Consider the following 24903-nt stretch of genomic DNA (forward strand, 5'->3'; position numbering starts at 1 on the left):
ACAGTTGGAAGATGTGGCTCCAGCTCCCTTACTTTTATTTATAATCTTACAGTGGTACCTTGGTTTTCAAATGTCTCCATTGTCAAACGTTTTGGTTTTCGAACGCCGTGAACCCAGAAGTACTGTAAATGCTTCGGTTTTTGAACGCCGAGTGCAAGATCCTTTCAGCTGTTGAGTCCTGTTGGCTGGGAAACCGCGCCTCGGTTTCTGAACTCGAATGGTGTTCTGGAACAGATTACGTTCAAAAACCAAGATACCACCGTATTTTTAATATTTTTAGGCTGACTTTCAAAGTAAACCCTCTCAAGCGGCTTAAGGAGTAAAATAAAGCACACCAGCCACTATAGTTAATTGACAAAAGCTAGCAATCATAACAAGATAAAGTATTTGGCTCAAAAATATTAAAAGCTGCCAGCAGTCCTGCTCACGAAATGAAGCAACAATGCATGAAAAAGCCAAAGGAAACAAATGGAAGGACTCTCCTAAAGACCGGCAATGACTGACTCCAGGTGGTAATCTGTTCCAGAGTGTGGGGCTGCTTCAGAAAAGGCCTTCTCCCTACAGGTGGTATCTGACTCCTAGTAAGTTAGCAAACATGTAGAAGACAAGTACAAATACCTGCTGGAAATGTAAAGAAAAAGAAGGTACCTTTTATCATATGTGGTGGTCATGTAAAGTAATAAAAGCATTCTGGAAAATGATATATAATGAAATGAAAAAAATGTTTAAAAAGAACTCTTATTTAAAAAAAACCAGAATCTTTTTTATTAGAAATTGTAGGTACCGATATTCCAAAGGATCAGAAAAGACTTTTTATGTATGCAACAACAGCCGTGCAGATGTTTCTAGGCCAGAGATGGAAAAAAGATAAAGTCCCATCCAGAGAGGAATGGCAAACCAAGCTGATGGACTATGCCAAAATGGCAAAACTGACCGGAAAGCTCAGGAACTAAGAAGACAAAAAACTTTAAGAAAGAATTGGAAAAAAATACAATTTATTCAGGAGAGCACTGTAAGCAGATGAAAACATTAGCAGGATTTCAACAACACTTGTAATGTAACAAGTACAATGGACGATATGGACAGCTTTAAAATATGGATTATGAAATAATTTGTGGCTGAAAATGTTGACCATAAGACCCAAGGAGGGGGTGGAGGGAAGTCTAGAGATTAAAAAAAAAATCTCTAGTATTTATTTGGTATTGTTATAACTCTACACTTCTAAAATCAAATAATTTTTTTCCCAAAAAAGAAAAAAAAGAAAGTGTGTGCCTTCTCCTTATTGCCCACAATCTAACAGCTCTTAGAGGTGAGCATGTTTGGAGAGAGGAGGTGCATGGGAAGAGAGACAACTAGGAGTCTCCAGTGACCTCGCTTATAGGAAGCTTCCTATCAACAGGCATCCAATAACGCTAGCCCCTAACATTAGCACAGGTTAGGTGTGCAGGGTTCCACTGATACACATCTATGGATGGTTGAATGCCTTTTTGTGTTCTTTCCTACTTCTGACCTCAAGACAGCCCACCTTGGGCCAGATTCATATGCACAACCACTCTTATGTAACCATGCAGCAGAGTTGGCGAGCCTATAGTCTTTCAGATGTTTCAGTACTACAGTTGCGTGACAAGGCCCCGGGTCCCATAGGTCCCTTATAATAAACACACACGGACACAAATATTTTAGGTTAATGGGATAAATTAGGCCACAACTTGGTTACAAATGTGAGCAGTTTGGTTTAGGCATTGGGTGAAACCAGATTATATCTCGACTCCTGCCCATCTGCAGGGAGTCACATTAAGGGTAAACCATACATCAAATCAGGGCACCCTCAGGGTTCCCAATGGGTCATGGCATGGCCCTAGCCCACGACCAGGCTTCAGACAGGATGCACACCCCCAGATCCCTTTAAGCCAGTGTAGAGCCAGTGTGGTGTAGTGGTTAAGAGCGGTAGACTCCTAATCTGGGGAACCAGGTTCAATTCTTCGCTCCTCCACATGCAGCTGCTGGGTGACCTTGGGCTAGTCACACTTCTCTGAAGTCTCTCAGCCCCACCCACCTCACAGGGTGTCTGTTGTGGGGGAGGAGGGGAAAGGAGATTGTTAGCCGCTTTGAGACTCCTTCGGGTACATTAGTGATAAAGCGGGATATAAAATCCAAACTCTTCTCTTCTTCTTCTTTTTCTTCTTCTTCTTCTATCAGGATACCTTTATCGAGGAGGGGTAGGAGGAGGCTACAACCTCCCTTCCCATAAACAAAGGCTTACCCAATGCCTAACCTTACAAAGTTGTGACGATTGCTGCAAGATAGGTGAAAACGAAATGGCTGGTCTAATATGCCAAGTGGGAAAATTCCTACCCGGCCCCAACAATATGGCGGCCGACATATGTCCATAGCAAGGTTGCGGTCATAGTAACACATAAAAAGAGGGCAGGTGAGCTGGGAGATCCAGTGAGGAGGTGAAAGGAGGCCACCCTCGGCCATGCTGCAGTTTAAATGGCCTATGGCCATACTCCCGGCCATGCCAATTGGATGACGAGGGACGTGACGCAGCCGGGAGTCTCCATGATGTAGGCAGTATCCCTCCGCCCTCCAGCCAGGTCCCTGGGGGGGGGGTTCCCGGATGCCGGTCTGCAACACACACACCCCAGGGAAGGGGAGCAGACTACTCATCATCCCTGACCATTGACCATGCTGATTGGGGTTGATGGGAGTTGCAGTCCATCTCCACCGGGAACGCCCCAGGGCCCCACCCCTGCCATACAAGTACGGGCCTCTACATGATCATCTGCTTGCATGCCTAGTGCCCCAGTGCAGTTTCGGTGCTTCTTTCTAAGCACACAATGCAAACCCTCTTTTCCGTTGCATTGGTTAAAACCAGGGGTTAGCAAAATTTTTCAGCAGGAGGCCGGTCCACTGTCCCTCAGACCTTGTTGGGGGGCTGGACTATATTTTTTGGGGGGGAGGAATGAACAATTTCCTATGCCCCACAAACAACCCAGAGATGCATTTTAAATAAAAGGACACATTCTACTCATGTAAAAACACCAGGCAGGCCCCACAAATAACCCAGAGATGCATTTTAAATTAAAGGGCACATTCTACTCATGTAAAAACACGTCGATTCCCGGACTGTCTGCGGGCCAGATCTAGAAAGCTATTGGGCTTTTGCCTACCCATGGTTCAAACAGTCCAAACTACATCAGTCACACAAAAGGATTGCCTCGCACAACCATGTCCACATGTTTGTGTTTGAAGTGGTAATCCAGGCAAGTGTCTGCCACATGAGCAGAGCTTTGGAGGGGTGGCAATATGGTTCTAATAACACCAAACCATGTGGCAGCCTCAACATATGCTACTGCTTCATTTATGAAGTTTAGCTGATGAAGCAGCTGTTACACCCTGTAAGAAATGCATCTTTGAGGCACAGTGCCTCAGTCGACTTGGCTGTTAGGCAGGGATGACTAACCTGTATCCCACTGAGGATCTGTTTGGTATTTATATGTGATGGCAATATATTTTAAAATCTGTTTTCCACAAAACAACAGATGTACAATTCCCCATTCTCTTACGGGCCCCCTGATCCATTCGAGTTCAGAATATACCATGCTAGTTTTTACTCGACAGCCACAAACTTCCATTCCTTGCATTTCTTTGAAAATATTCTTAATTTTTTTTATATTGGGGTGTTTTATGGCTGTTTAAGCAGAACAGCATTTGATTCTACTGCTGAGCCCCATTGAAACAACGGAGCTAAAAGTAGGGGGGAAGCCAGCTATTTAGGGCTTGCCGATCAGAAGGTCGGCGGTTTGAATCCATGCGGCGGAGTGAGCTCCCGTTGTTCTGTCCCAGCTCCTGCCAATCTAGCAGTTTGAAAGCATGTCAAGGTGCAAGTAGATAAATAGGTACATCTCCGGTGGGAAGGTAAACGGCATTTCCATGTGCTGCTCTGGTTTGCCAGAAGCGGCTTAGTCATGCTGGCCACATGACCCGGAAGCTGTATGCCGGCTCCCTCGGCCAGTAAAGCGAGATGAGCGCCGCAACCCCAGAGTAGTCCGCAACTGGACCTAACAGTCAGGGGTCCCTTTACCTTTACATTGACAAATCGATACAAATGAGAGAGGAATGGAACTCCCCACAAGAGACAGCCTTATCAGATTGATGGTGACCTTTAGAAAAATGCTGTGCTTTTTAGGGCAGCTTTTGCCAATAGTTACATGAGCTGAGTGTTTTGATTTAACACCATTATGTCTGTGCCCTGTGTTCTGTTTTGAAGATATTAAAAAAAAGATTATAACTCATCCATAGATCTCAGGGTGGTTCACAACATAAAATCACAATATAAAAACAAAAAAAATACATAATAAAAATAATAACAACAAAACCCCAATAACCCCCCTCTCTTATTTAAACAGAGTTACATGGGCATGTCCCTCACTTGATGAATTGTTACATCAGTGGGGGAAATGTATGTGTGAATGAACCAAAAGAGTTCACATTTTTAGTGCATTGCCAGACTGAGAACTGAGTCACAAGAATCAAACAATGTACATGCCTATATGAGTTGGCCCTAAGAATCAGGCTGCCTATTGGGTTAGGAGGGACTGTGGAAAAATTGGAATATGATGTTTTAGAATTGCTGCACTGAACTTTCTCAACATTTCCAGAACAGAGCCAGCCCTTTTTAGAGAGCAGCAGAAGCACTTGAACATCTGTACTGCTGTGGGCTTTGCTGAAATGTCCTTCCAGCTCAGAACATAGTGCCTGCTTTGTCATTACATATCACATGGATGTGTAAATGGCTAACATCATGTTGCACGAGTACCATGGGAGATTTCAGAGGCAAAAGAGCCATGTTGGACGGGAGAATGTGAGGGGGACTTAGTATATAGACTTGCACTTAATCTCTCTCGCTGAAATCAGTGGGACTTAAAAGTTCTTAACTTTGGCTGGATTTCTCACTGATGAGGAAAGGGTTTGGCCCAAAGCCTGTTGAAATCTACAAAGCCATGCATTGTCCTTAAGTTTACACTTGCATCTTAAGTGCTTTAATGGAACCATGCCAAGGTAAATAAATCATTACATTGGGATTAAAAAAATAACCATTCATAACTCACATTGTCATAGTTTTGTTTTTGTACATATATGTGTGCAGTATATAAAATATAGATGGAGAGCCATCTCACTTGACCTTTATTCCTGCCATTATTGGTTTCTTAGTTATGGATCCTGCTCCTGATCCTTGCCTGTGACTTAGGCAGGATGTGTACACAACAGTATTCACATATCCTTTTTCTTTCCATTTCACCCTCCAATCCATTTCATTTTCTTTCTGCCATCTTGTCTGGAAGTAACCTCTGCACATTTCCATTCGAATGTTCCCACCCTCCCAAAATTGGACCTGTAATTTCAGCTATTAAAAAATATGCTGAATTTTGAACTTAGTTCAAAAAGTTCAAAATAATAGTAGTAGTCATATTAATTAGGGTTGTACAACCGATTCGGTCAAATCCCAGACTAAATCAGAGTTATTTAAACAGAATCCAAATCCAATTGAAATGCCTCCAAAGTGACCTGAATTGAATTGGATCAATTTGGACTGATCCAGAGCTAAAGTCACACACTAAGAAAGTCAGAAAGACTGTCTCCATAGTATTGCAGAAGTGCAAAACAACACCATATAAGGAAACCACCAGGGAGGGGGATGAGAGAAGGTGGAATTTGTTTATTGACAGCTCTAGTTTCCAATCAGGGCCAGAATCTCGCTCAACATTATCCAATCATAGTACCTTTCATTGTTTTGTAAGGTCTCTGAAGGTTAGAAAGAGTTTGGTGACATTTGTTCAGGTTTTTTTCCTTTATTTTTTTGTTTAAGTTCTCAGAAGGTTAGAAAGAGTTTGGTGACATTTGTTCAGTTTTTTTTCTTGGGTTCTGTTTGTTTTCAAATCTTTCCCATCATTTTCCAATCAATTCCAGTCCCATCCTTATCCTAAAATGAAATGGTTTGCTTTCTGTATCTTAGTCTTGAATTACTTAGGCAGTGTCACTTATTCTTCCACCAGCCGAAACCCAGTTGCTTCTGGCCAACTCATTCTAAATGTTATGGGCGTGGTCAAGGCTGTGGTTGGAAACTTGGCCAAATCAAGTTTTACTAACTTGGAAAAGTGCTGTAGCATCTCTGGTTGGCAGGAAGTGGGCAGATGAAGACATGGAATGTTGGGTGTTTCAATGTTCTCTATTTATATGAATATATTTTAACATCTTTGGTGAAATCCATTATATACACAATCCATCTTCAGGCCCTTAAACAGAATCACAGCAGGATGACCAAGGGAAGTCAACGACCAGCACCCTTTTGTATTAGCCTTCACAGTTTTCCTTCTTTGAATAGGTTTTTATTTTAGACAGTTTTTGGAGTGTTAGGGTGATCTGATCAGGTCTGGCGTAAGCACCTGGTATCCTTTTTGGGCAGTGACCAGGGTTCAAGAACCCTGGCAGGACCCACTACAGATGGCTTCCCATTGGCTGAATACAACTTTCAGGAGAAGCCGTGGTAGTGCTTTGATGCTTGCTGATTGGCTGTCAGCTTGGGGAGGTGGGGAATGGTGCTCCAATGAGCATTGAGCACCTGCTGAAAGCAGTGTGGTTTTAATCAGAACACTACCACAGGCTCTACTTGAAAGCTGCATTCAGCTGGTAAACTTTCTGGTAAACTTGGGAATTGAACGACAGAGGTGACCCACATCAGGCCCTTTGCCCAGACATCCCTCAACCCTGGAGAAAATTCTGGATCTGGCTGGGTTTCCTCCCTCATCTTACATTTACTCTGGGTGGCTTCCAACAAAGATTAAAAATACATTAAAATGTCACACATTGAAAACTTCCCTAAACAGGGCTGCCTTCAGATGTCTTCTAAATGTCAGGTAGTTGTTTATCTCTTTGACATCTGATGGGAGGGCATTCCACAGGGCTGGTACCACTACCGAGAAGGCCCTCTGCCTGGTTCCCTGTAGCTTTGCTTCTTGCAAAGACGTGGAGATGCTTCTTCAGGATGATGCAGGATGCACATTGGAAGAGTGGGGGGGGACCCCCATGTACTAGCACAATCCTTGAATGCTGCCTGATGTTTTAATCCTTCAATAGAAGTTTATTGTTAGTCTCCTTTAAGGAGTAAGGTGGTTGTTTTGTGCTGAGTAAAACCATTGGTCCATTCTGCTCAATTTTGTCTACCCCGACTGACAGAAGCTCTCCAGGGATTTTGCCATACTTGAAGCAGCCAAGGATCAGACCTGGGACCTTCCGGTAGCAAAGCTGGTGTCGCAGCCATGGGCGTACCCAGCATGGGGCAGGGGGCAGCTGCCCCCCTAGAAGCAGGGCATCTGGAAAGGACAGGCAGAGACGCTGCCTGCTGTGCTCCGCCTCAGCCTGCTTGGCTGAAGCGAAACGGCGGCAGCGGCAGCGAAGCTGCCTCCGTTGAAAAAAATCTGGACCTGGACCTGGGCTAACTTCAGCCCACACTCCTTCAAGTCACAGCGAGCACAGCACAGAAAGTGCTGCCCCACAATGCTCCGCGGCACCTCATGAAGTGCCGTGGAGCATTGTGGGACAGCACTTTCTGTGCTGTGCTCGCTGTGACTTGAAAGAGTGTGGGCTCAAGTTAGCCCAGGTCCAGGTCCAGGTCCAGGTTTCTTTCAACGGAGGCAGCTTTGCTGCTGCTACCTCGTTTTAGTCACCGCTGCCATTAAAGGAGCGGGCGAGGCAGGAGTGCAAGCGCGGGTGGCTCCGTGTGCTGCCTTGCAAACGGCCCCCTTTCCTCTGGGGGGCGTGGATGTTGACCATGCCTCCTGGGGGGATCCTGGCCACGTCATTGCCAGCTAGCCAATCCGGGGGCGTGGCTGGGGGCGTGGCTGGTGTCCCCCCCTAGCTTTGATCCTGGGTACGCCCATGGTCGCAGCCCTTCCTTCTAAGGGTTAAGGGGGGCATTTTTCAAGTTGTTACTTTGGGAGAAAAAAGTACAAACAATATAAATTCAAAGAATGTGCTTCAGCCACAGTTAAGCACTTCTAAGTCCCCCTGGTTTCAGCCAGAGCGATTCAGGCACATCCTTAATTCTCTCACTGAAATCAACATGAACTGGAAGTGCTTAACTTTGGCTGAATTGTACCCATAAACTACCACAAATTTACGTCAGTACGATGTGTACCTGTCATTCTTAGGCAGGTGGCAATGCATTCCTTTACAAATATTATGACAGTTGCCATAAAGACCTATCCTTGCCTTTGGAGAGGATTATCTTTGGTCAATCAGCCCTTTTTTCCTTTTTCTAATTTGCTGCAATTACTTTATTACATTCTGGCAAGAATTATTGGTCCTTAATCTGTGAGTCACAAAACCAAACATTTCCCTGGCTTACAAAGCCTTAAAAATGCTTTGTTGGGTTAACCCAAGGTGCACAAATCCCCGCGGGTGTGGTCTTGAAATGTGAGCAGCACATTCCTCTGCCTCTGAAACCGGCCAATGTCGGTCACTTTTGTCACAACAAAACTCCTGTACTGACATAACACAGCAAAGTATGGAGGAAGTGAAGAGGGCCGTTTTTCTCCCACTCTCACACCACTGCAGATACTCCGAATGTCAGTTGCTAGACGACCACAGTGGAAGAGGTTACTGCTATCACACCTTGCTTCTGGGCTTCCCATCAGCATCTGGTTGCAGACAAGAGAATGCTGAAGTAGACAGGCCTTTGGTCGGATCCAGCCGGGCTTTTCTTATCATTTTCAAACATTGTGTACAATGTTTGGCAGTCACATTTCCACAGTGCCTCATTGCGGAGGTTTTCCACTTCAGTTTCATTTTGTGACTCCTAAAAGTCCTTGGCCCAGAGGTAGCTATTGTCTCACACAGCTAATCTTGAACAATTAGAGGCTCCATTTGGGAATATTCATTCATGTGACAATTCACACCTAGCCAATACAATGGGGGTCTAGTAAAAAGGCAAAGGACCCCTGGACGGTTAAGTCCAGTCAAAGGCAGCTATGGGGTTGCAGCGCTCATCTCGCTTCCAGGCTGAGGGAGATAGTGTTTGTCCGCACGCAGCTTCCCGGGTCATGTGGCCAGCAGGACTAAACCGCTTCTGGTGCAACGGAACACCATGACGGAAGCCAGAGAGCATGGAAATGCCATTTACCTTCCCACCACAGCGATGCCTATTTATCTACTTGTACTGGCGTGCAGGATGCAGGTGGCACTGTGGTCTAAACCACTGAGTCTCTTGGGCTTGCCGATCGGAAGGTAAGCAGTTTGAATCCCCACGATGGAGTGAGCTCCCTTTGCTCTGTCCCAGCTCCTGCCAATGGGGGTCTAGAGAAGCACTGCAAGGTGCCTGCAGAGGTGTAGCACCAGTTGTATACCAAAACCTCACATGACTTCTTCCTTGCTGGACCAGGGAAATTGCTTTTGCCCACATGGTTGCTATCTTAGGGCATGACCACCAAGGACCAATTTATCGCTTGTCACATTGATTGCTCTGTTGTGCTTGATTTCTACAAAAGAAATAGCTGAAGGGGGAGGGCTAGATCAGGATGGTGACATGGCAGGGAGGGGTCTTAAACCCTTACCCTGCTGTGGTCCTGATCAAAATTACCTCTTGCACCTGCAATGATATGAAAGCTCCCCTGCATCAGCTGTCTATTTTTAAAACTCGAGGATGCCACATGGTGAATATCTCATCTAGTTGAGCCCTGAGTACTTATCTGAAGCAAGCTATAGAGAAAAGAATAATGCAGAATGTGCTTGGCAGCACAAACCATTAATGTGAAAATGAATTTTCCCTTCTAAGTTGTTAGAGGTCCACAGTGTGTTGGTGTGATTATCTTTTAGTAAGTGTGTAAATGTTTGCTGAATGGGAGGCTGAATTTCAAAATTGAGATCACATGGTAGTTTATTGATTAGCAATAGTGCAGCAGACTTTAGTACTAACTGTAAAAATTTCCTGTTAGGATTCCCACAGGGCCTGACATTTCTGCTTTCAAAAGGCAGCTGCCTAGTAACAGAGACTGTAATATTTCCTTTCTCCCTCCCCATCCGTTTGAATTTGCAGCAGTGTGTGTTGTTCCTGTTCTGTGTCTCCCTCATCCAAGGTCATTTGTTTCCTTGTTGATTATACATGCTTAAATCTAGGATTGAACTTGGAATGATGTTTGTTAGCCCAAATGAAACACTAAGAACATAAAGGGGGAACATATACCGTAGATGCTTAAAAGGAGGCTCTCCTAGTGTACAGTTTTGTTCTGAGCTTCATTTTGCTAGCCTTTAGCACATAATTATGTTGATATGATGCATACTAGATGCCTGTGGAACTCAGAACCTAGAACATTTCATTGTTGGTCAGAGAGACATACAAACCACTCACTGTAAAGGTAGGGAGAGTCAGTAGGATTCTATGTAGTCTCTTACATGAAACAAGTTTACTGGACTCTCTTGGGTCCAATGTTGACCCACTGTGATTGATTAAAGGCCTGTATAAAACTTCCTGGTGCGTTCAATCAGTTGACCTAGACCACTTGTTTATGTCCTAAGTCATAGTGTCCCATATACCGAGACCTAGATGACTGCTAACCCTCCTTTTTGCTAATGATTCTGTATCTACTGCTATATATTTCTTTCTCTTTAGCAATCACTCATAGCCAAGTAAGATTGTCTTCCATAAACACAGTTTTAACAGTGGGTCCGTAAGTGACTGACTGTAAAGGCCAATTCTGGATTGACACATCCTTCCACAGTGGGGACATAGGTTTCCAGGTGGGAGGTGATCACAGTGAGGGTTTGCCAAGGGTGCCTTTCTCTTAGCAAATTTCTCCCTTTCATCCTGAGTTCAAGTGTATTCAAAGCTCATGGCACTTTTGGTAAAGGCTGTTTTCCAATTCGAGCACTCACAGGCCAGTGTTTCCCAGTTGCCAGTGTTTATACTACACTTTTTTAGATTTGCCTTGAGACAGTCTTTAAACCTCTTTTGTTGACCACCAACATTACACTTTCTGTTTTTATGTTCGGAATAGATTAGTTGCTTTGGAAGATGATCATCAGGCATCCGCACAACATGGCCAGTCCAACGAAGTTGATGTTGAAGAATTGTCGCTTCAACACTGGTGATATTTGCTTCTTCCAGTACACTGGCATTAGTTCGCCTGTCTTCCCAAGTGATGTGTAAAATTTTTCGGAGACATCGTTGATGGAATCTTTCGAGGAGTTGGGGATGGCATACTGCTAAATATATGGGCTGAATTCATGCTTGGCCCCAGATTGAACTCCAGGTTCAAAATATAGGCTGAATTCATGCTTGGTCACCTATGTATACCTGACCAGGGAGCCTGACTTAAGCCATGTCTCCAGTTCTCAGCATAACCCCTCCAGCCTCTATCTGTACAGCTCTTTCACTGAGTCCTTTTCATTATGTTTATTAGGACTTTTACTACCCAAAATAGTTCAAGACTGAAGTGCTGCTGCCAGCTGCATCATCTTCATTTCATGTCGTGTTATAGAGTTTTCCAGCTGCTTTATCTTCTTTCGCGGCAGTGAAACTTGAGTCGACAACTCTTGAATCAAACAAAGCCTCTGTCTCTGTCCCCCACTGGTGTGAGACCTTGGCCGGTCTTCACTGCTGAGCGTTCCTCTAAAATAAGCAAACAGAAGAAAAAGGAGTCTGATCAATTTTAATTTGATTTGGCATTGCTGAAAAGTCTCCTTTATATCGCATTCTACTGTATATCCCAGTTTCATATTTTTTACCTTTTGAAGAAAGTTCAAAGTGTCTCCAACGGACAGTGAACTGTGTCGTCTACAGGGATGCCAAGAAAGTAATATGAAGAGACACCAGTATGAAAACAAAGGAGTCCTCAGAAGATGAATTGAGAGCAAAATATTTGGCTCAAGGCATTTCAAGTCATAAGATTCTTCTTCAGGGATGACTTAATCCAAGGGTAGCTAATGCAGTATCCTCCAGATTTGTTGGACTACAACTCCCATTATTCTGGACCATTGGTCATGCTGTCTGCAATTAATCTGAACAAACGAAGTATGGTTTATCCTTTCCCTTCAAGCCAATGTTTTTGAAGTGCTATGTGTATGCTGTGTGGGCTTTGGGCTGGGAAGGAGAAAATGAAGGGAAGGAACCAGAAGGTTGGAAGAGAAAGAAACAATAACTAGACGTTATAAGTAAATTCCACAATGGGCACAGTTTGCTTTGTGAAACTGAAGAAAACCAGGCTCACATGTTTTTCTACACACACACGAGGAATATTGTTATTCGGTTTCACAAAGCTTACTAGGTAGATAAGAATCTCATAAAGAGTGTCAGCATTGTTTTTTGTAATGCTTGTGAAAAATATTCATAAAGGAATAGCCATAATGCAACATGCAGATTTGTCACTGAGAATAAAATATGGGAAACATTAAAAAAGTTATTTTAAGTGCTTTAAAAAAAGAGTAACCCAGAAGCTGTTTCTACTGAACTGTATCTGCTGCTTTGCTATTTTTGCTGTGAAATAAACAGTTATGAATTTCTCAAGCCAAAATGTGGCATTTGTTAGCAACTACTTTGGGGAAGAGTTGTAGCTCCGTGGCAATGTTCATGCTTTGCTTCTGGGCGGTCTCTCTTCCATTCCAAGCTTCTCCAGGAGCTAAGAGAGGCTCCTAGAGAGCCATCGCTAGGTAGTGTCAACAGTTTGAAGTATATGGTCCTATAGTCTGACTCAGTATAAGGCATCTTCCTAAATAAGTAGATGGGGGTGGGTGGGTTTGAACCCTTGCGTGGAAGACTGTTGACCCCAAGGGAGCATTCATCAGAATTGCCTGCTAAAATATTTTTCCAAGTGTACCATGTGTGACTATATATGCAGTCCATGGGCAAGTCCCAAATGTAAACCAAAGTCATTTCCTACATAGCATGTCGGTACAACGTTGCCATTTTCCTGCAGCTTTAATACTCACACTCTATTTATTCATAAAGACGTCCTGCCACTTATGTGGGGGTTACATCCTGGGGCTCCGCATGCATAAGTGAAAATCGCATAAAGTGGGGAGTACCCCATTTTAACAGGAAGGGCGTCTGGGTGTCAGGACGCTGTCAGCGGCTCCTGGCTGGTTGGCCGGGAAAGTATAAAGAGAAGGAAAGGTTTCTTACCATCCTTTTTTATTTCAAACTTTACGGAGAGAGGCTATTGAACCCAGCATTTTTGCTCTCCTACTTTTACAGCTTGCCAGGTTCTGGGAGATGGAGGGTCTGGGATGCTGTCTAGTGACAAGGGGTCAGCCGGCTGCTGCTCCAGCTCTGCCTGCTCCTCCTCTCCCATTATTTCCCAACTTTCCCCCTCATCTGCCTCTGAGCTGTGACCTCCCGCAAACCCCTGTTGTAAATCTATACTGTCTTCCACTTCCTCCTCCCTGGAAGGGTTGGGATAGGGAGGTGGTCTTCACCATTGCTCCTCTGCCCAGTTCCTGACAGTGGGTAGGAAAGAGAAAGAGACTCGCCCTGGAAATCGCTCAGGGCTGCTGCTCAGCCCGTCCTGAGCCTGCCTAGCCTGTCCCCTTGGGGGAGCCAGAGTGTGTGGCTGCAGCAGCTGATCACAGGGGGCAAGGGCTGAGAAGGGCGCCCAGAAGAGCAGGTGCTTGGAGAGGGGGCATGGATAGGACACCCAGTAGAGCAGCAGAGGCACGGAGATGGTGCCCGCCACCCTTTTGGTCTATCAGAGTCTGCCTTCCTTCGCTTGGGCAGCAGCCCTGAGTGAGTTCTTCTGAGCAGTAGCCCCGATTGAGGGAAGGCCTGTTTCCTTATTTTGTGGTAACCCTCACATGGTTGCTCACAAGTGGGATGCATGCAAGTGTGGGGTGGGGGTGGGGGTGTGCCTATATTCCTTATGACCATTTTCACTTTTAAAAGCAACCTTAAGCCAATTTAACTCTTATCGTTTTCCCTCAAGGAACGCCAGGAACTGTAATTCTTCAAGGAGGCTATCCAACACTAATTTTGCAGCACTTCCACAAATGGATAAGGTTCCGAGGTGCCGGACAAATGAACAAAATGCTAGGAGCTCTTCACATACTCCTGGCTAGCTGAACAAGTCTATTGACTTCTGGGTAAAAATACAAAACAAAATACCACCTCCACCACCACAAAAACTCCAAGGAGTTTTGTAGCATCTTAAAGATTTAACATATTTATTAGGACATTAGCTTTTGCAGACTACACTCCATTTCGTCAGCTGCATTAAGTATAATCTTGAGTTGCAGGTATGTTGTTGTTGTTTAGTCGTGTCCAACTCTTCGTGACCCCAAGGACCAGAGCATGCCAGGCACTCCTGTCTTCCACTGCCTCCCACAGTTTGGTCAGACTCATGTTGGTGGCTTCGAGAACAGGTATATATTATTAGAAATAAGCAATATTAGTAATACTCAAAGCAGGCCCATTGAAATTGGTCTATTTTGAATATGGCGAATGTTGGATATCACCTCATAGTAGTGAATTGTATGCAATGGAGTAATAATTACATTAGCATTGGTCATTCACAAATGTCGGGTTACTGGTTTTTTTACAGCATCCCCAACAACCAAAAAACAAACAAAAGAAAACTCCATACCCACCTTCAACAACAATTAATAATGCTCACTGGGTTTGTGATTACATCTGTCACCTGCCTAATATGTTTCTGCAGGGACACAGTTCTCCAGGCACATGTTCCTTCCACAATATCATTTCTTGAAAGACTGCTGTGCAAGATGTATTTGGGGATATTATGCAAGGGCCTTTCGAATCTTTCATCACAGCCTGCTCGACAGGAGAAATATCAGGACATGTAGAGGTCGGTCTTATTTCTGGTAGTAGCACAAACTCTTTCTAATCTCCCTCCCTTCAGTACTAAATTTATTTCTAATAAGCACATGAGGGAGTTTTGTGACATTAGGCATTTCTAAAGTGTTGCTCAAATACACTCTTTACCTTCTTAAAATCAGATTAGCCTTAAGAGGCTCAGTCTTCCCGCTGGGCTCTTTTGCAAAAATGACTCATTTCTATGGTGCAAAATTACAAGCTTCTCAGAGCATTAAGCATTTTCTGCTATTCATACCATAAGGATTGTAGCCACACACTATTTAGGCACCTAGGAAACCACAGTGAAGAGTGTGTGTATTAAATTAAACAGCATACTTTCCACTGCATTTTAAAAGCAAACATTCTGACTCACTGTTCCCTGGGGCCTTTGTTTCATTAATGCAGAGCTTCTCGCAGACAGTTTTCATATGTGAATAATATACATAGAAAACTCTTTTTCTTGGTAATGAGAGGTTGTAACGTTCAAAGTATGCAAGGCATATTCAGATACATGACCTCCCTTAAACTGGAAGCGACTGCCTGAAAATATCCCTTTGTATCTGATTGTTTTTTTCAATCATTGTGTCTATACAACCTTTATTACACCTTCAGTATCCTTAAATTACTCTGCACTAGGCAAGGTCCTGCTTATATAAGAATCAGATTAGAAGCTGTGCTCAGATACTACAAAGTACCTTTCAAAGATGACCTCTGCTGTATAATATATGCAGAGCTACCGCCAGATTTATTTATTTCTTAAATTTGATTGTTGACACCAGGCAGGCCCCACAAATAACCCAGAGATGCATTTTAAATAAAAGGGCGCATTCTACTCATGTAAAAACACGCTGATTCCTGGACTGCCCACGGGCCGGATTTAGAAGGCGATTGGGTCGGATCCGGCCCCCGGGCCTTAGTTTGCCTACCCATGCATTACACAAACCTGAAGCTCTTTGTAAGGTGCCCAAACTCATCTGATTGTGAGTCTTTGCGTTTGGCTTCTGGAGAATTATGGGGTCTTGCTTTCTACTTCTTCCCAAGATTATTGACCCTGTCGAGAGGCATTTTTCTCAGGTTTGCATTGATGCTCTCTCTCTCTCTCCCTCCCTCCCTCCCTCTCTCTAATTTTTATTAATCTTTTCTAATTTACATTTCAAAATATTCATTTAAACAACCTTAAATCAATGACTTCCCTTCTTCTCTTTCCGTGGTTCATTTTGCACACCATACATCCCTGCATATTTTACATAAACTAAACCATTCGGTTATCCATTGTTACCTCCATCAAAACTTATTTACACTGTTGAATTTATCTTAATGCTACCAGTATTTTTAAATGAACACAATTTTCACCCATATATATCAGTAAACATTTTCTAGTCTTCTTTAAACATACATTCTTCTTGTTCTCTTATTCTTTATGTTAAATCTGCAAGCTGCACATATTCCATCAGTTTAAGTTGCCATTCTTCTTTAGTTGGGACCTCGCTCGTTTTCCATTTTTGGGCTAACGAAACATGAGCTGCAGTAGTAGCATACATAAATAGTCTTTTTTGACACCTGGGAATTTCCCTCTGAATTATCTCCAACAAAAAGGACTCTGGGTTTTTTGGAAAGGTACTTTTATACATTTTTAAAAATTCATTATATATCATCTCCCAATACTCTTTTAGCCTTTTACCAGTCCACCACATACGATAAAACGTACCCTCAACCTCAACATCTCCAGCACTTATCTGATTCGGACTTACACATTTGAGCATTTCCGAGTAGGTATCAGCACTGAGTGCTCACTGGAAGGACAGATCCTGAAGCTGAGGCTCCAATACTTTAACCACCTCATGACAAGAGAAGACCCCCTGGAAAAGACCCTGATGTTGGGAAAGATGGAGGGCACTAGGAGAAGGGGACGACAGAGGACGAGGTGGTTGGACAGTGTTCTCGAAGCTACAAACATGAGTCTGACCAAACTGCGGGAGGCAGTGGAAGACAGGATTGCCTGGCGTGCTCTGGTCCATGGGGCCACGAAGAGTCGGACACGACTAAACAACAATATGCATTGATACTCAGCCCCCAAAGCTCCGAGTAGGTTATTGTATTCTTAGAAAGGGAAAAACGCTACTACATTACATTGAATTAATAAATTAGATAAAAGAAGCACCAGCCCACCCAGCTTTAACTCCCAGTTGCCCATCCCAAGAGAGACAAAAACTACATCTCCTGAAATTCCCTCCTCTGTCTAACTATCAAAGGTGCAGTAGACACAGCCTCTTTTGTACCTGATCACTCCACATGCCAAGTGGTGTAGGGACTAGTTGTGGAGGCCCAATCCTACACCTCTACAAAGTGTGTGTAAATGTCAGAATCACCTGCTTGGGAATGACCACCTCAGTCTTTGCAAAACTACCAGCATCCTGGCCTGGCTGAGGACAACTGCAGAATGAGCAAGACACATGCAGCCGGCTCCCCTTAGAATGCCAAGGCAATGGAACAGAAAAAGTGAATGAAATAAAACTGTCAAACGGCAGAGTCTTTCAGAAAGAGGGAGGACAGGATGGAAAGTCATATTGCTATAATTTATTATTTTTCTGGAAGGGGAAAAGGAGTCACAGGAAGGAGGAGTGTGAGAGTTTTGTCAACTGTAAACATCCTGAGTCAAGGAGATCTCTGGAGCCAGGGGCCATGCAGCTCAAATTAGATCTCCTCATCATAAGGCATTGCTTTCCTCCTTTTCAATCCCACTCATTTTCTCTGAGAGTCGTCAGAGATTTTGGCATCCGTTAATAAAAGCCTCTGTTTAATCAGATTAGTGGAAAATGAGGAATGTTGCTCCCAAATCTTGCCTGTTAAACTGTTTTGGATTAGGAATCTATAATGCAAGCAGCTCTCGTAGTAACTGGTCAAACACTCACTGTTACAGTCAGGAAATAAACAAATCCCAGTTTTGCCAGATATAGCAACTCCTTGTGCCTTCCAGTTTGAGGCAGCTCGAGTTATTCCTTGCCACAAGTGAAGTGCAAGTACTAAAGAACGGCTTGGCCCTCAGGCCTTTCTGTTTGCTTCCTCTGAAGAAGCCGTTGACAATGGATCTATTGCCATGAACTGGCCTCAGGGTCTTCAATAGCTTTGAGAAAACATCTAGAATTGAGATAGTTGCTGTCATTGGAAAGTGCCTTCAAAACTTAATGTAAGGTCTAGCTGGGGATAAGTCCAGTATCCAGGACGACACAAAGATGGCAAAGAATGCTGAGGGGTTAAGAAGCTACTGACAGGAATTGTGGTAATATTATGAAAAAATGCATGCATTTAGTAAGTGACAGCTGAACACACATTGACTCCATAACTGAACATTCTTGGTTGGTCTATCTAATGTTAGCTAAAATTCTGGTGAAAAGGTTCTCATTGATAATAGAAGCCTGTTTCTTCTTCTTCACCATTGTAATTATTGTATCCTACTTTTCCTCCAAGAAGCTCAAGCAGGACACAAGATGCTTCACATTTTATCTTCATGGTAACCACCTGGAAGGAGATAGTGACTGCCCCAAAATCACCTAATGAGCTTCATGGCTGACTGGGGATTTGAACTTAGGACTTCAAAAATTTAGTCCAGCGCTCTAAGCTCTTGTTATCCCAGTAATATGATTGCTTCAAGGAACCTAAATCCCTCTCGAGGAACCTGGGTAACTGCGTAAACAGATGTTCAGAATAATTCTAACCATACCAAGGAAACCCCTCATTATGACTGGAGGAGGTTTCTTGATGTGGTTGGAAAACTCGACTGAACCATATCAGTGCCATCTCATACGTGGCGATAGTATTTTAGGCCCAAGCCAGACATTTAGAAGAAAAGGTTGAAAACTGCAGGGCATGTTCATTTGGTAACTATGGTAAACACAGTGAAAGCTCCAAAGTTGTGTGAAAGCCACATTATTGGAAAATTGCAGATCGGTTTCCGTTTGCATAAAAGCATCAAGTATATCTCTGAAACTAACAAGCTGAATTGCATGTTCTTACTGTACATTCAGAATGGTCATAAGTGTTCAGAGAACAATTTTGGATAGGATTTAAATTTCCAATATATGGTAGTGGTGGGCGGCGGGGGGGGGGGGGGCGGCGCTTTCTATAAGTTTTTCAAGGCTCTCAACATAAAAACACCCTGCAGTTTCAAGCTTTTTCTTCTAAATTTCTGAGGCAAACATTTCACGGAACTTCTAAGATAACTATACAAAGAAGCAGAGTACTCGCACAGGTTTTTTTCCTGTTACACTGCTTGGATACTGTATGAATTAGATATCAGTCTGCAAGACTTAGTATCCATTTGTTTTCAGTCCTCCTAATAAGTTGTATGTGGGTTGTATCCAATGTTACTCATACTCAGAGTTAGACCCATTCAAATTAATGGACATGCCCAATTTTGGTCCATTAATTTGAATGGGTCCAACCAGTGCTTTTTTCTGGGGAGACGCAGGGGTACGCATACCCCTAAACATTTTATGAATTTTTGTACTTTTGTCCATTTACTGTATATATTTCCCCCGATTTGAATTATAAAAATGGTGATTTTCTTGAGTCAAAATGAGAGTACCCCTAAACATTTTTTTTAGGGGGGGGGGAAGCACTGGGTCTAACTCTGAGTAAAACTTAGTTGTGTCCAACCTCATGTTTTCCAAGTGACTACTGTGTTTTTTACTAATCAGTTCACAGGATCTGAGCTGGTATCTGACAGAAATTCACGAGGGAAACGGCCATTTGCAAATAGTTCAATCTCTCTATTTCATTGTTATGCATCATCCCATTTATTAATTCCCTGTAGAAAGCGGGCTTTTCATGGAAGATTTCTGAAGTCAGTTTGATGTGACATAACCCATGCTTTCTTCCTCCCCAAATTCCATCTTAAAACATGTTTCTTTTCAACTGTTCTGCCTCTGATACTGAACTGGATGCTAAGAAAGTGTTCACACAATGAGAAGAAGAAGGAAATCCATTATGAAGAGGCCACCCCAGACCCTAGTTTTTGTTTTCCAGAAGGAGCATTTAAGATATTAATTAAGATACTATTTAGGCCACCCTAAATAGTATTCAATGGTATTCAAGTTGTATTGGGTGGTGTTTTGAGAAACACCCCACTCCACTTTTAGTGTCCTGCCAGGTTCTAAAGTGAATATTTTTTGGAACAAATTAACGATGGGGAGAAACGCTCAGAGCTGGCTGGTAATCCTTGAAGCTGATGCCCCTCCCTGGGATCCAATGCACGATGCCATATTCTGACAAAACCTGCAAGAGATTTACTTCTACACTGATTGACAAGGGAGTGGAGTCAAGGCGCTAGTAGCATGATGTAGAAAAGGGGCCATCGAAGAAATTGTCACTAACCATCACCTAACTCTCCCCTGATATACCAGCTGTCTCAACAAGCCGGGGTCTGAACTTAGAGCCATGGAAGGCACAGAAGACATATCAGTAGGGAAAGTAAACAAGAACTCTTCATTTGTTTTAAAGCAGAGCAGCCAAAGGAAACTTCAGACTCTATCCAGCTACAACTATGTCCAGTGCCACCTAGTGAGCTGGTTATACGATTTCTACACACATAGAAGCTGACCTTTGACAGTGCTCTGCTGAGGGATTTTTTTTCTGAAAAAGGGAAGCCTGCTTTTCCAATGGACGATGCTGGGTTCTTTAGAAGAAGAGAGTTTGGATTTGATATCCCGCTTTATCACTACCTGAAGGAGTCTCAAAGTGGCTAACATTCTCCTTTCCCTTCCTCCCCCGCAACAAACACTCTGTGAGGTGAGTGGGGCTGAGAGACTTCAAAGAAGTGTGACTAGCCCAAGGTCACCCGGCAGCTGCATGTGGAGGAGTGGAGACGCGAACCCGGTTCCCCAGATTAGGAGTCTACCGCTCTTAACCACGACACCACACTGGCTCTCATCCTGATGAATATGCATGAAACAGTAATATAGGAAAGTCCTTGAGTGAAGGAAAGTATTTCATTGCAAGTAAATAAGAAATAAAGAACACCTATCTACCCGTGAACCCATGGTCTTTTCCCAAGAAGCTGCGGTCCTAAGGCATGGGTCCACCTGATCCCAGTCCTTACACATTTCTGTTTCTCCGAAACTGCACAACCAATGATGTAATAACCCAGGCAAGCAAAATATCAGCCTGCAGTGCAGTGCCAGCTGTAATGCACTGTGGGAGACATCATGCCTGAAATATATTTGCAGCACTGGCTCTGAGGTCACATAGTTCAGTGGAGAATCTGGAACGGGTCTGAACAAATTCTTGCATATTTTCCCATTGAAATGAAATACGTTGAAAGAAGCAGCTGGAGCTTCTTTCACCTCCAATGAGAGCGTGTCATTGCAAACAACAGGCATCTTAACATGAATGAATTATGTACCAGTCTTAGATTCAGCACTCAGGCCAGTGAGACAGTGAAAAATGTCTGCATGAATTATACTATGTTTTGGTATAAACAGCTATGTGTTAGTCATGGAGGATATGAAGATATAAAATTATTTCTTTCTTTGACGATCACTCGTAGCCGAATAAAATCATCTTCCCTGAATCCTAATCATTTTGCTTAAACTTTTGCTCTGCAATTGCACTACTCCTAATTAAAACAGCTATACATGAAATATAACACACTTCTGGGAATTCCACAAGTATCCATAACACTAACAGTGATAGTGTACCGGTCTACTCAGAAATAAGTTGCTCTGTTCCAGCTTCTGCCAACCTAGCAGTTTGAAAGCACACCAGTGCAAGTAGATAAATAGGTACCACTGCAGCAGGAAGGTAAACGGCGTTTCCGTGCGCTCCGGTTTCTGTCATGGTGTTCCGTTGCGCAAGAAGCGGTTTAGTCATGCTGGCCACATGACCCGGAAAGCTGCCCTTGGCCTGAAAGTGAGATGAGTGCTGCATCCCTTAGTCGCCTTTGACTGGACTTAACCGTCCAGGGGTCCTTTACATTTACCTCCTGAGTTCAGTGGGGCATACTCCCTGATAGTGGCCATAGGACTGCTGCAAATGTGAGACAGAAGACACATAATTTTTCTCTATTTGTGGGGTGGGTGGCAATTGTTCGATCCACTTCTATTTCACAGTATTCTTCATGTTTGTCCCCACTTAATCCAATAGCTGCTTTGTTTGAAGAGTTTTGCACACCCATTGCAAGAAAGATCAAGAGGCTAATGACAGAATAGTGAATAAATAAATTTACTCTCTACTCCTATGAGAGAACATAATATTAAAGGCCTGAGTCTTTGTCATTTTTTAATTTAACTAAACCTTTATTGCTCAGCAGTCTTTGCTTTGGGGACACTCATTTATGTCTGAAGTATGTCCCAGCAACCTCCTCTGACTCTACTGCCTACTGCCTCAGCTACAAGGCCTCTGTGATATATGACTTGGCAGGTTTTGCCCCATTATTTGGAAAGCAATGCCCTGTACTATTAAATAGATACCTAGACAGAGGTTAGATTGTCCTGTTCCCTTCAATTTATGACATTCAAGATTTGTTCCTCATTTATGTCTCAGGGAAAGTGACTTCCTCCTGTTCTGCGGAAATAATTATGCAATATTTAATTGAGATTTATTCTAAGCTTTTATTTAATTCTGCAAGGCCTGATTGAGTAAACATGCTCCTCTCCCAGGAAAGCCTCCGTTTAATAAACCACAAGCCCTAATTCCCAGTGGGTTATAGTCTGGCAGGACATGACAGCCATTTCTCTCCATAGGGTCATGTGAAATGTCGAGACTTGGATGTGTAGCATGATACTTTACCTCATCGACAGTTACTGAGAGTTCCACAGTGATGTAACTGCAAGGTTCAGTAGGATGTGTTGACGTCTTTCTCATCAGTTCCATGCTCATAGTATCAGTGCCACATGTCAACATCTGTGTGTTTTTTAATAAATACAAACTTCATAATAATTACTCTGCTGCCACACTATTTTTTTCTCAAAAAAAATAAAAAATATGTAGCAGCTGAAAGCATTATAAATGTGACATTTTGTGCTATCACTGCAATCTTCTCTTGTTATGTTGCTTGCCCCTGTTGTTCATTGTTTGTAAGCCGCTTTGGAATTCATTTGAATACAAGCAGCCTAAAAATGCAATCATTCGATCGCTCAGCTTAGAAGGAATAATGAAACGCCTGAACATTGCATGACCAGGCGGTGACAGCCCCAACCCCCAGGGATCATAAGGAAGGAATAAAGACTCTGACAATGTTATAAGGAATTAAAATTAGGCCACAACTTTATTAAACTTCTGAATGTAGGAAGACCTTCGTTTAGGCCTTGGGCGTGTATCCCTCCCAGCCCCCCAGTCTGGGGCTCATCAGGGTAAATGAGATATAGGGGTGCTCTGTGAGACGTAGGTGTAGCAGGCAGCCTAGCCCATATCCCCGCATGCAGGGTAGTTCACTGACGACCTTTCAGTGTATGGCCAGTAACACCCATATATATATAACCCCTTTAAGAGGGGGACTTTTGAATTTTGATGCTTTTGAATTATGGTGCTGGAGGAGACTCTTGAGAGTCCCATGGACTGAAAGAAGATCAAACCTATCCATTCTGAAGGAAATCAGCCCTGAGTGCTCACTGGAAGGACAGATCCTGAAGCTGAAGCTCCAATACTTTGGCCACCTCATGAGAAGAGAAGACTCTCTGGAAAAGACCCTGATGTTGGGAAAGATTGAGGGCACTAGGAGAAGGGGACGACAGAGGACGAGATGGTTGGACAGTGTTCTCGAAGCTACGAACATGAGTTTGACCAAACTGCGGGAGGCAGTGGAAGACAGGAGTGCCTGGCGTGCTCTGGTCCATGGGATCACAAAGAGTCGGGCACGACTAAATGACTAAACAACAACAAAAAAGGGGGACCCTGGAATCACTGCTGCAGGGGGGTGAGTCGCCACTTCACAACCCCCCCCCCCATATAGGGAAGAAAGGACTAAAGGATTCCACCAAAGCCCATAACCGCCAAAGTTGTGACGAATTGCTATGGGGAAGACAAAACCTGCCAATGCAGGAAAATTTCTTCCCGGTCCTTCAACAGCAACCAGTCAAAGACTGCCCACTAAAGAGGAAGAAAAAGTTAACTTGCACACAAGAAACATTAAACAAAGGGAGAGTAAGGAGGGTGAATCTCCAGAGCCGACTGCCTGGCTATTGTCGCCTCCACCCCCTATTTATAAATGGGGCTGGCCCCACCTCCCAGCAAGAAACTTGATTACTGAGGCTGGGCGTGAACCTTCAAAAATTAACACTGTGAGGCAAGCCAGCCCCTGTTTGCCAGTAAGCTCCCTGGGAACTGTAGCACCACGCACGATCCCGAAAAAGGGCACCCACAATGTAAAGTGTGAGTGCTCATTATTGGAATATGCAGAAATGGTGAAACATACAGGAAGAATAAGAAATCAAGATAAAAAGTTGTTGTTTAATTTAAAAAATGGAAATGGTTTATTGAATACTTACAGATAAATTATAAACAGATAAAAACATTGGAAGGATTATTGTAATAACCTGCAAGTTTATAAGAGTGTATATTTAAAGAAGATGAAATAAATGAGCAAATTAAGTTGATTTGGTTATGTGGAAGATATTAAAAATAAATTTAAGAAACCGCAGAAAGAGGGGGAAGGAAGTTAAGTTTTGAAATGTCAAAATGATTGTAAAATTTATGAAATGTATAAAATTAGTATAAACTTGAAAAGTATAAATAAATAAATGGGGGGGGAGTGAAATGCCTGTACAAGCTGGGAGTCTCTCCTGATTCCGGTTTTCTGCTTTGGTTCCAAAGAAGAGTTCTAACAGAACATAGGGACTGATGTAGAAAAGAACAATTCATTATGCTGCCGCACCTCAAGTTCTTCATATTGGTGAAGCCATTCTGGCAGTCCATAGATGCAAAGATTCTGAGAATGAATATATTGAATTATTGTATTTTATGTTGGGAGAAAACAACATGCAAACATGCTGGAGGGGTCTAGCTTAACTAGCTTTCAACACTTGTTGATTAGGGGATTTAGAAGTGTC

This window comes from Zootoca vivipara, chromosome 11 (assembly GCF_963506605.1).
Source record: "Zootoca vivipara chromosome 11, rZooViv1.1, whole genome shotgun sequence".
Lineage (NCBI taxonomy): Eukaryota > Metazoa > Chordata > Lepidosauria > Squamata > Lacertidae > Zootoca > Zootoca vivipara.